This window comes from Alosa pseudoharengus, unplaced genomic scaffold (assembly GCF_046254945.1).
Source record: "Alosa pseudoharengus isolate Yale_2024_CS ecotype anadromous, Long Island Sound unplaced genomic scaffold, YU_APseudo_1.1 YU_APseudo_1.1_scf_14, whole genome shotgun sequence".
NCBI lineage: Eukaryota > Metazoa > Chordata > Actinopteri > Clupeiformes > Clupeidae > Alosa > Alosa pseudoharengus.
In genome coordinates this window covers 28,061,642-28,074,899 of record NW_027468609.1, presented here as the reverse complement: position 1 = coordinate 28,074,899, position 13,258 = coordinate 28,061,642, and the positions used below count along the sequence as shown (strand labels likewise).

Sequence of the window (13,258 nt, the reverse complement as noted above, 5' to 3'; positions counted from 1 at the left end):
GCGCTTTCAATAGATTGCCTGTCTCTATCTTTGTCATATCTCTGTCTTTGTTTTCTGATTTATCAAGACCCACAGAACACTCCAGTCTAGTACCAGTCTCAAGATCTGACCTGACAAGGCTATAATATTCAGCACACACACACACACACACACACACACACACACACACACACACACACACAATCACATTTGTGTTGTGTGTTGTGTCACAATCAACCCCACCCCAAATCACCAAAACATGTGCACACACAGACATCACACACACACTTGCCTGATGTCACATTCCTTTCATCTCCCCTTCACCAGTGTGATACAATAATTGAAGAATCAGACTGGTCTCAAAAGCTACCATACCCCTTGTTATAACCTATACAGATGAAGTATGCATAGGGCCCTACTGCTATGCCATGGCACAGAGAAACTGATAACAAAAGGGAGCCAAAACAAATAAGCTTTAATATCCTGGAAGGAAATGTCCTGTGTTTTAATGCATTATTAATGACTTGCTAACTATTTGAGGAGCAATCGATTAGATATTCTTCTGTGGGTCACTGACTTGGAGCCTGAGGCAGGTTTGAGATTTGCGCATTTTGAAATGTGATTTTCCTAAACTTTTTCCATATAATAGCTTTCTCTCCGTCACTGACAAAATAAATATTTTTTCTGCTGATGCGAGTAGTTAGATATCCTCAGTTCGAAAATAAATCACAGACAAAGTCATTAAACAAAAATATAATATAAAGGTTATTGTGCTCTCAAAAAAAACAACTCACATGATTAAATAAAAGGCACAAAAGTGATTTCGCTGCACATCTGTAATATTATGGCTCAAGATCACCGCTCTGAGATCACGCGGAGGAGCTGAGAAGATCCTTTTAAAACTTTCCTTCCCATAGGAGTAAAATACATTTTGCTATGCGGTAATTGAAGTTAGCTGTCAGAGATTAATGTTCTGTCTGAGAGTCACTGCAGGGCTTGTTATTGGGGACCTCCTCTCTGGCACGGTGGAACTTTCAAATTCTGTACTCATACTCACTCATCAGGCTGGCGCACAGCACCTGACAGCAGGTGACATGACTGTGAAATCATCCCGCCTATGTGGACGTGTTAGTGTGTGCATGTGTGTGTGTCTCTGTGTGTGTGTCTCTGTGTGTGTGTGTGTGTGTGTGTATGTGTGTGTGTGTGTGTGTGTGTGTGTATATATATATATGTGTATGTGGGCATGTTTGTGTGTGTGTGTGTGTATGTGTGTGTGTGTGTGTATGTCTCTCTCTCTCTCTGTGTGTATGTGTGTGTGTGTGTGTGTGTGTCTGTGTGTGCGTGTGTGTGTGTGTGAGAGTGAGAGAGTATGTGTGTGTGAGTGTGCGTGTGTGTATGAAAGAGAGAGAGGGGAAAGGAAAATGAACAGAAGAGACAGAGAGAGATAGAGAAGGGAGGAGAAATAGGGCCAAAAATCTCTAAACCACAATACAAATGTCAGCCCTCAACTCACAGCTCATTCTCTGGCTTGTAAGCACTGTAATTATTCTCTCTGATTAGTTCCTTCTGTTCCTCTCCGCTGTCTTTCACGTATTTGCTAAAGTTCAAAATTCTAAATTACAATAATGTCCAATGACATTAATTATGCTGTAGCTGACATCACCTGTCAAAAGTAATTAGTTTATAATTATTGAATGTATAATTCAGAGATAATTCAGATATGGATGAAGTTTACAGAGTTGGTACTTGTTCTTGTCTGCACAACCACCGCAAAGGGAATTAACACAAGCTAATCAAAACTCATGGAAATATTCACATCCATCAGTGAAAAGGGACTGAACCAAAGAACCAAACTAATCAGGCATTTCACATACAGAGTCACTGACAAAGAGAACCCTCAGCCCACACTCACAGCAATGCGTTCGTGTACACATGGGAGCGTGGGCTGATCCAATTAGATTCTTCCATACACTTGCACTGCCACATGTTTATTCAGTACATTGTACCCTTCATTTGCCTGATGAGAATGTGTGAGAAGTGTGCGCACGCCGACGGTATGTGTTTGTCCCGACACAAGCATATGGTGTGGTGAGAATGTGTTGGAGACTCTGAAAGTGAGATGGGTGACAGACTGTGGCTCCCCTATCAGGTTCCATCACAGTTCTCTGTACAATGTCAATTAAGCAGCGACACATTTGGAACACGTTTTTTTTTTTGGGGGGGGGCAGGTTTTTTCTGTCCTCTGCTCTCCCCCATCTGAGTTTTTTGGGCGGAGAGAGGGTGGCGGAGGGTTTCTCTGTAGTCCTGCTCTCGAAAGCTTGCGGGCCCCTGGTAGTCAGCTGTCAGATCATCTGCTTTCATGGAGTCTGACAGCGCAAGGTCATCCGACGATCACCCTTGGCCAGGGCTCACCCGAGGCCTGCTGCTGTCTAGAGCCATCTCCTCGCACAGACATTGACTGCTCACTGGAAAAGGATGAGCCTTGCCACACCACACACACGCACACACACACACACACACACACACACACACACACACACACACACACACACACACACACACACACACACACCACCAGCACATATGACATACACGCACCACGCCACAACAAAGGCATGCACACACACAAATGCACACACACACACATGTACAAACATAGACAACTCCCCTCCACTTCTATGAACCCGTTCTAACCAAACTGGCTGAGGGCACATGACTGGATAACAGAGATATGGAGACCCAGGAACTGTCTCTTCATCCTACGTAACTTCCCCATCCCATTTGGTCAAGAGAAACCTTAACTGGAACCCTGAACAAAAGATGCATTCAGTATGAAAGCAATAGCACACACTCCTGCAACTGCTGCATGAAATTGGATGCTCAGGCCGTCAGAGCATGACGATGCACAAATCATGCAGCCTTGGCATAACAGTACTCACGCACACTCAAATACATCACTACACACTCTAATAACTTTGCCACAAAAATGCAAATTCTCTCTATATCTACCTATCTATCTATTTATCTCCCTCACAAATACATTGTTACACACTAATAATCTTGCTACAAAAACACAGAAAGAGAGTGATAGCGAGAGAGAGAGGCTCAAAATACGTAATTCTGTAGAGCTTATTTAAACAAAAATGCAGTCTGGCATTCACATGAATACAAAATTCACAGAATCATTCAATCAGATTTACCTTCATGTATTTTGCAGCTCAAATTGTCTATGTATGTGTACGTACTCACTTTTGCTGACCCACTATGCATAGCTCACAAAAATTCCATCTCAAACCTGTTTACACAATATTGGGTTCAACAGTTCAAAGTCTATTATTATGCACTTGCACAGCAGGGTCATATACGTTTTGTCAATTTTTTCAGCAATTTTCTGTGGATGATTCCCAGGACCCTGGGACTTTCAGTGCATATGAAACTTGGTGAGCATGGTAGGTCCACTAGCCTGATAAGCAAAAGAAGCTTTTGGTACCCAGGGTCCACTCAACCTCCCCAACTGACATTTTTCACTATCTCAAGACATGCATGTGCCAATATGTAAAGGTACCAAAGCTTACACAATTTGAATGTTGCTGAATCCCCACCACAGTCTTTGCATTCACACAGAACTTTGGGCAGCATGACACAATGCAGGCATGGCGGAGCAGCGTCGCATGTCTTGGAGCAGAGATGGGAGGATGTTTATTTGTGAGTGGCATAATGGGTTGTTAAACTTGTCATGGCATATCAGTGCATTAACAAGGGTTCCACAAACTGGCTAGCCTTTCTTTTGTCTCAGGACAGGATGTTTTTTTCTGTGCCAGATAGGCTAGTGAAATATATGTAAAACTGTATTGTTGTTCTCTCTCTCCCACACACACTTACACATGCACATGCACACGTATACATGCACACACACACACACACACACACACACACACACACACACACAAAAACACACACGCACATGCACACGTACACAGAAACACAGACACATTGACAGTGCCAACAAATTTGTACAGAGACACACACAAATACACACAGACAAACATTCTACAAGCACACACACAAACATTTTATCAGTATCCTTTTTCTCTTGTTGCAGACTTGTCTTCTGGAAGCAGTGGACACAACTTTGTAAGGACACAAAAAAAAAATCACACAGTCACGCAGACACACACACAGACACACAGGCATGTACACACTTGCTGGACTTGGGAGGCATGATGTACAGTTTACAAGGAGGTGCAGGAGTAGGGCATGAAAAGAACATTGCTTCATTTTCTGTGTGTGGCAGGTAGCAACTAGCCTGGCTGAACCCAGACGGACCTGTTAGCCAATTCAAATTTCCTAACAGGTCCATCTGGGTTCACCCAGGCTAGGGAGCAACACCATGCAGCACCATGTAACGCTATGTTGTGCATCTAGCTCATATTAATACATCAAATCCCCCATGAGGAGCAATGAAATTCTACTGCAGTAATGACTGCCATTAAAGAACATTATATTATTAATATTATGCAAAGATTGGGATTTGGGACATGAACAGCTTCACCAAAATATGTTACAGTAATAAGTTTCAACATTTGCATCAAACGAAGGCAAAATACAAAACAATATCCCTGTCTTAGAATGCAGATACTTGACTTCAAACTATCAAACTTCAACTCTGACAATAAAGAGTTTGTGCTCTATCAGTAGGAATTAAGACACACATACACACAAACACACACAGACACAGACACACACACACACACACACACACACACACACACACACACACACAGTTAAGTTGTTGGCTGACTATGACACTACAGTATAAAGCACACAGGTTAAGTTTTTGGCAGTGTTCCAGTGATTTGCTGTTTTGCACTCTGTCTTTTAATCATTCTGTTATGTCTTTTAATTATTACTTTTTAAACACTTTTAAACTATTGCCCTTTTATGATTTGATATTACCTTGTGTGTTTATGTTAACTATTCTTTGAATATTGCACTCCTATGCTTTTATTTGTTATTACTGTTTGCTTTTGTTTATGTAGAGCACATTGAATGACCTCTGTGTATGTGTAGCAGGTGGCTTTATGGCAGAGCACCTTGTTGTTCTATTGCCCCCCCGCCTTTCTCTTTTGTTTCATAGCGTACTACCTGTGACGTCATTAGCGGCAGGTAGTACTACCTGTGATGTCATTAGCGGCAGGAACAGGCACCTGTATAGGCACCTGGGGTCCTTAGCCAGGTAACTATCCCTGCTGCTAGCTCAGTAGAATGTGTGTGTGGTGGCGTTTTTGGGTGCTGTTCCTGTGTTAAGGTATGTCGGCAAATCTTTTCCTTTGTTGGGGTAGCTTATGAGGGAAATTGCAACGGCACTAAATAGGCTTTGTTTGTGAGCAGTGAGACCTTCTTGAGCGCTTTCCCGTGCCGGCATGTTATCCAAACATTTCATTGAGTGATGCGCCCCAGTCCTTGTGGACGAAGGTATGCTAGCATTGCATTCCACAGTACATGTTTTAAATGTGTGTGTGTTCTGATTTTAATGCCCAGTCTCTCTATTATTAACCAGCGTCTTGCTGGATAGTGTGGCTGCTGAACGGGGGTGTTAGGATACGTATCCTATGATTATGGTCGCTTAACATCGCTACAGGTATGGGGTAAACTGTAGAGACCATGCTCTGTTTGTTTATTTATAATAATGCAGTGAGACGTTGCTCGCTTAGCAACTGGGGGGAGGCTTACGGGTAATTATCTTATTTGGGGCCTGAGTATCTTTCAAGGGGAATTGGGTGTTCTATGGTGGTCAAGTAATATGGCCAACGGCCCTGTATTTTAAATTAATGTTGCCTTGGGCTACACATATGCACTTAAATGTATTTGAATGTTTGTTTTCTTTGTTTGTGTTGTTGCGTAGGCCCACATGCTACGCCACAGGCTGGAGGGGGTTATTTTTTCCTTTTCATTATTTGTTTTGTCCTTGTAGCTTGTTTATCTCCCCTTACCTTAGCTCGCCCCGTACTGGCCAACCCAGGTAGCCGAGTTAGCTTATGCAGAAGCAGCCGGTCTCCTTCTGTTTGAAGTCACCCGAGTGTTATGGTGTGAGAGTGTGAGCTCAATAGCGACTTTAGACCTTACCCGAATTGCCTTGGATGTAAGATTGCAGTGTATTAGTAGTTGGAACTCTTATTGTGTGCTGCCTTAAAGGTTTTGTTCCCATTTCACGTGTGTAGAGACTGGCCTGTTAGTGTGGCCTCTCTCGGTGGCTCGGCTGGCGGTACACTAGGGCGTAATAGGTTAGTCTCCCCCCCATGTGTTTACTGATGACTAACCCTGTGCAAGGAAATAGTAAAAGCTCTTTAATAAAATTCTATTTTTGTATTTTCATAAAACACGTGTATGTGTGGATCCTTTGGACAGAGTTCTCCTTGCTCTAGAGTATCAAGTCAAGGGGTGGCATAGTCAATCACTAGAGGGCGCTACATATGAAATAAATAAATAAACTTGACCTAGGAAGAAAACTAGTCTTCCCCCAGGTTGTGCAAACACCGCTGAGGCCGGACGTGGTCTTATGGTCTGAGAAGGCAAGGAAGATCATCTTGATTGAACTGACGGTCCCGTGGGAAGACGGGTGCGAGGAGGCCTATCAGCGGAAAGCCACCAAGTATCAGGACCTCGTTGAACAGTGCAGGGCCAAAGGGTGGCAGACCTGGCTATTCCCGGTTGAGGTCAGGTGTAGGGGTTTCCTGGCGCAGTCTGTGTGGAAGACACTCACAGCTCTGGGTATAGCAGGAAGGGAGAGGAAGCCAGCTGTCCGTAGGTTGGGTGAGGCAGCAGAAAGAGTGTCTTGCTGGCTCTGGAGTAGAAGGGAGGAGTTGAGCTGGGGGGCAGGAGGAGATGGGCAGTGACTGGCCACCACTGCCGACCCGCCAACTGGAGGGTGTTGTGGTTCAGGGTCGAAACACCCCATGAAAGTTGGACACCACCTGACGACATCTTCTCCTGGCTGAAAGCCACAGTCACGCACTACAGTCAGTGACTGAGTTAGACAGCATCAGCATAGATGTATCCAATAGACTTGACTTGAAATTAGAAAGATCACAGATGAAATTTGGTTGAAATCCTTTTGCTTTAAGTCACTGTGCATGACCCAAAAGTAACTGACATAGTAATGCACAGGAATTACTGTACTTTCCCTTCCCTATGTACACAGAATGAATGAATGAATGAAAGAAAAGGAAATGCTTGTATGAGTGCATGTGCAAATATTTCTACATAGCTAGCCACAGTGTGTGTTGTGATTGTGTCTACAATTAGATGCCTGCCTCCTGTGATTGGTGTCCCATGAGGAGACTGGCGTGGCGACCTCAATGACGGCTCCTTCCCCACCCTCTCAGCTCCTGCTCATGCATATTCATCTCATAAGCCAGAAAGGCCAAACTCTCCACACGCTCGCTCTCAGATAAGAGAATGATCAAAAAAAGATATCAGAGTGAAAGCATTTCAGAGACAAAGAGAGAATAGAGAGACAGAAAATCGTATCCTTACGTGGTCACTTCAGATGCTCTTTTCTTCCCAATCGCTAAGAATACAGGGCAAAAATGGTGTGAGAAGATTTCATCTGATGTGATAGTACATCTTCTTGGACAGGCACCCTATTGAGGATGTCAGAAATGGAGCCCACACTATCTCATCATTGAACTACGTACGTATGATTTGAGTCAGATTCTCTATTATTACAGCTGTCTCAAGTAATCCGCTCCCTGACTTATGACCTCTTGTTCCTTCAGTCTTTTAAGTGAAAATGGACAGGTCATGTATATTGTAAATGATGGGGTCATTTAGTGAGATAGGTTTATTAGTAAGCTGGTGAAGCGACATTCATGAAACTCTTATTTCCGGAGTGAGGTTTTATTGCATGACATATCTGAATCAATAACTTTTTGTCGCATATGAGCTCTTTCCAATATTACCAACTGCCGTAACCTGAGGGCAAGGAATACGGATGCTGAGGCCAGTCTCATCAGAATCCTGTCGTGTCACAGGTATTTAGAGCCTCGCTAACTGAAAGCAATGCTTATAAATCCATTTAATGAACTCCTTAAAGCCAAGTGTAATTGCACATTTTTTTTTATTTTGTTCACATTTTATAGAGAAAAATTACTTTGAGCCACCATATCTTTTAGGGAACTTTCCGCACACATAGGGTGCCAGTGATAAAGTATCCTTGAGATAGAACGAAATTATTTGCTGAGTCTTTAACAATGCAAGATCAATAAGTCTTTGAACATGTGTCAAAAGCCACAACTGAAGTCACAGATCAATCAGAATATGTCAGGGGAATAAAGCTAGCTTTCAGAAAAGAAAGTATTCGAACTTTTGCTCTGTTGCTATTTTTTTTACTGTATGTAGGCACAAAGTTTCAAACTTTTTTTCTTTGTCTCTACCATATTTTCATCAAGATATCTTTGAAATAGTTACTAGGTTCCATGAGATATTTACTTGCCTAGCCAGCATCATTGACTTATTAGTGTTCAGATTAGAAGAACACCCAACCTCTTATCAGCATTATATAAGGTGTTGTATTGCCGCATTAAAAACGTTTGATCTTAGAGGATTTTGTACAATCCTTCACTGTGGTAGAAGCCAGAAGGAGGATACGTGTTTACATCTGTAGAGCTCAGAAAACAGTTGATGGTTGACACATATGACACACTCTCTCTCTCTCTCTCTCTCTCTCTCTCTCTCACTCACTCATACAATTCTGTATTTCTCCACAACAGATTACTGTCTGGCGGTGTGCTCCAATACAATACTAATCTTTATTCCTTGAAAGGAGACTAGCGCATGAGATGCCTTTGGAGAGCAGAGAACAAAGAAAAGAAACCAACCAACAGAGAATCAACAAGATGCTGTATGAGGGAGTGCAAGGAGAGGGACTCTTACAGGCAAAGACCTGTGAATTTTAAAGAGGCATCTCTTGCCTCATTCATCACCCACTTTTTGTTTATGACAAACACCTTAAGTCTAAAGACATTAAAGCTTATGTCTTTATATACAGGGAGAAAAGCAGTAGGAAAGAGTGAAAGTACACACCTCTCCAAGCTCACTCTGAGTGAATCGATGTAAAGGATTGAGACTTGGGCATGCTGGGATGGGTAAGCTGATAAGATTTCGATTTGGGTGCAAGAGAGCCCGGACAAGCCCCCAACTGTTACATCATCTGAAGGCTTTTACAATGGGGTTAGTGTGTACAATTCTAAACCCTGTCCCTCCCTTTATGATATGACAAGTGTGTAAGTGGGATAAACCATGTGTGAATGCAGATATACCACCCAGCATGACGTATCCTCAGAGAGTGACCTCCTATGTAGTGCTAAGAGAATAGTCATGTAATGGAATAAAGAACCCAGCAGTTTAATCATTGAAATGAACTGAAACTCATAAATTCCACACTCAACAAAACTTGTATCAACCTATTGAAGGGTCGTCAGGACTCTGTTATTAATGGTTATTGATTTGTTAGCTGCATGGTGATGTGGCACCTCTAAGTACCGTAAATGATTCTTGGATGTCTTGGATGTTGGATTTGTTTCATTTCGATTTTTCAAAGTGATTTTTCTCTGATCCTTAACTAGCATTTGCTTTTAGCACGAGGGATTGGCCTAATTGCACACCAGGAATTTGCCTAATTGCACACAAGGCTGGTCTACACATTTTCTCACAAGATATGCCAAACTCCCACATAATCGTTTTTAAACCACAAACTCCTCCGACACAAGAGACCCACTCCTTCAGCACTACTGCCCAGCGGTTCAGCTGAGAGGCTTCTGAGCCTTTTGAAATGTCATCTTCCAACCTGTCAGGCAGAACCCTGCTGGCTACTGCCCAGGAACGCTCCATATTTGCACAGTAGTCAGCTGCTTATAATCACCCAGACCTGAGTGTGAGAAAAAGACAAAATATTAATTTAAAACAAAGAAACAAAAAAAGTGACAAAGCAAACAAGCACACAGTAGACATCTATGGGAATTACATGAATATTTTACAATTTAGGATTATACATAGACATGCATTCAACATTTTGTTTTAAGATTATTTGTCCTTGTTGTAAATTAAAATGTTAACGTTCTTATGGCAATATTGGGACGTGAAATTCTCCCATTTTGTTGGAAATGCTACTTGCACATTCCCCTTAATCAGTTCCTCACTTCACAATTCTTTGTTTGCATCTGAATTTTCTTCATATAGTCTTTTTGTGCACGCATATCTCTGCCCCCCTTTCACTCTCAAAGTAAAGCTTTCAGCCAATATCACCCACAAACAAAACAGGATAAAATTGATAACAATGAGAAACTGGAGGGTTGCATGGTCATTCAGCCCAAGATGACCCATTACCAGGATGTGCCTGTGTGTGGGATGCAAGCACACAGCTAAATCATCACCAATGTTAGACTGGACACTAACAGACAGACAGCAGGGTGGGTGACAAACAAACTGGTTCACAACAGAGGCCTGGCTTTGATTCATTTGTGGGAAAGCAACAGATTGCATATGACGAGAGGGTGTTGGCCATGCATTTCTTTGCTCTGTTGGTCATGGGAGATTGAATTTTGCCACTCATTGGAAGGGGATGGTACACGCATTAACAATGTTTGATGAGGAACCGCCTAGGAAGCCAGGGACCCATGTGACCCATAACCATAAAAGTCAGTGCATTATTCATTTGAGGGTATACACAAATAGCAGACTATTGCCACAACCACAGAAAATCTCAAGTGAAAAGGCCTCACTTAACTGAAAAGGCCTCACTTAACGGCTGATGGGCATTTTGCTGTGGCATGAGAAGACCACAAACACTTACCCTGGGATGGTAAGAACTGACATGTGTACCATGGTTGACAATGTGTTCACACTGGGCTAACACGACTGCCTTCCAGATAGACTATGTCAGAGTATGTAAAATATATATGCCATTTTATGGTGACATGACTGCCTTTGACACAGACTATGTAATGGCATGTAGACGTTTAACCACTAATATGTTTAAGATTAGGATTTAGAGACTTTAGATGCAAGTTGGTGTTTTTAATCATGCCTGCCTTCATCTATGTATGCAGTTGTACCCCATCTGTACACTCAAAAGTGAGAAATGCAAGTGATGAGAAAAGAACATTCAAGAGTCAAGGGTGCCTAAGGAACAAACTTGACAGGAGAACTGAAACTGCTCCTCACCTGTCTTATCATGGATTAAAATACCAATATGAAGATGTGTACATGATGTACGGGAAACAGGGTATCTGATCAGACTTACAACCACTGTCTGGTTTCAGTAGAAACAATGAGTTAGGTGTCAGCTTTGTAACCTATAGCACTCAGGGTTTGAAGACATTGTTTGGCAGAATTATCTTTCAGTTGCATCGGATCAACTCGTTTTTTGTTGTATGCTGCTTTGACAAATCAATAAAACAATTACTGAAACTCAGCTTGAACATTGTGTTTAGATTACTTTTTCCTTTTTTTTCCCTTTACTGGATTGAGCTACCTCTTTCGGTAACAACAATGTCCACCAACATGGCAATCAAGTGTAGTTTTTTCATCTTGTTATCTTCATGACTAAATTTGAACAAGGGAAATAGCCTATACAACAAACACATAACCAGTGAATTGGGTGGTAGGAGCAAGCTTCACTCAGTTTCTAATTGATTTTTGAGAGTGCTTGGCCAAACGTATAAGTAATACCAAAGAAGAAAAGGCCGCACTTAAGTATAAGTATATATACTCTTTTGATCCCATGAGGGAAATTTGGTCTCTGCATTTATCCCAATCCGTGAATTAGTGAAACACACTCAGCACACAGTGAACACAAAGTGAGGGGAAGCACACACTAATCCCGGCGCAGTGAGCTGCCTGCAACAACAGCGGCGCTCGGGGAGCAGTGAGGGGTTAGGTGCCTTGCTCAAGGGCACTTCAGCCATGCCTACTGGTCGGGGTTCGAACCGGCAACCCTCCGGTTACAAGTCCGAAACGCTAACCAGTAGGCCACGGCTGCCTCACTTTGCATACAATGCGGCCTTTTCTTCTTTGGTAAACACATAACCAGTGCCATGTAGCCATTGTTAATTGTCTGATCAGCTGTACTACTTGCACAGTGCCTAGTGTAAAATCCTGTTGGCTGAAGATCCTTGGAGAATATGGCTAAGAGCTACCATGAGTGAGTTACCCAACACTGACATCATGCAAATCCCCCATCACAGCCTCCTCTGTCTGGTGTCACCGTGTCTGTTGGTGTGCGGTAGGGGAGACAGAGAGATGATGCAGATCTAACCGCTGAGGCGTGATATCTTTCACACTGAGCTGCACAAGCGCCAACACCGCAGGGAAAGTCTCGGTGATGCGATGTGCTGGCAGAGTGCCTTGGCACCTTACGTATTTTATGCCTCCCGTCTCTCAGGCAGATGCAAATGGACTCAACGGTGATGGCTTTAAAAGGTCAGCCTTGTGGATCATGATAAGTGTATCACCGCGGGAGGTTGTGATATTTATCTCTGTAATTGTTTATGATGGACCACCAGAGTCTTGCCATCTCAGCATAACCTCAACCTCCATCACGCCAACATGCACTAGTGTGAGCCTGACAAGCAGGAAGAGAGTGAGAAAAGGAGCTTCAGCTGCAAGGACAATTAAAGGAGTCTATAGAGCCATCTAGTGCTTAAACAGCCGGGGTGGTTTATGTAAGCATTCCTGCCCTAACATAAGCCTACCATGAGGTCAGTATATTACTCAACCTTGCAGGTGACTCAATATGCAGGTAAACGTCTCACAGGGTTTAAAACAGAAATGTTTGAGAAAGTTTGATGTAAATTAAAATATATTATACATGTCTTTGTCTTGCCTTTCAGGTTCAGACTTAGGTACATTCAACAACTCCCCTCTAAACCACAAACAAACACACACACGCCTATAGCAGGGCTTTAGTTTCAAAACAAAAGAATATGACAGGAATACACTAATGAAGGATGAAAACAGTTTTGGACTGAAAGGTCACAAATCAATTTCTCTGGTAAACACTGAGGCATTTTGAACTGAAAAAAGGATGTTGAGATCTTGTATCCGATCTGATTATGATTTACTTACTGTCTGTGGCTAGAATCTGATAAGAATCAAATTCCTTGTGTACGTTTCTGAGAAATCGTTGGTGAAATGGGTCAGATACAAAATTGAGTTTGGAGTACAGGCTAGCTTTGGAATCATATTCAGGACTCATGCAGCTCAGGAGAAGGATAATGAG

General features: G+C 42.5%; 1 long non-coding RNA gene across 1 annotated transcript; it reads left to right on the top strand.

Annotated features, from left to right (window-relative positions):
* The first annotated feature begins 5,239 nt into the window (after positions 1-5,239).
* Positions 5,240-11,452, top strand: LOC143123256 (uncharacterized). Its single transcript, XR_012986812.1, has 2 exons — positions 5,240-5,287; positions 5,371-11,452. It is a non-coding gene; the product is annotated as an uncharacterized LOC143123256 (long non-coding RNA).
* The last annotated feature ends 1,806 nt before the right edge of the window (positions 11,453-13,258 follow it).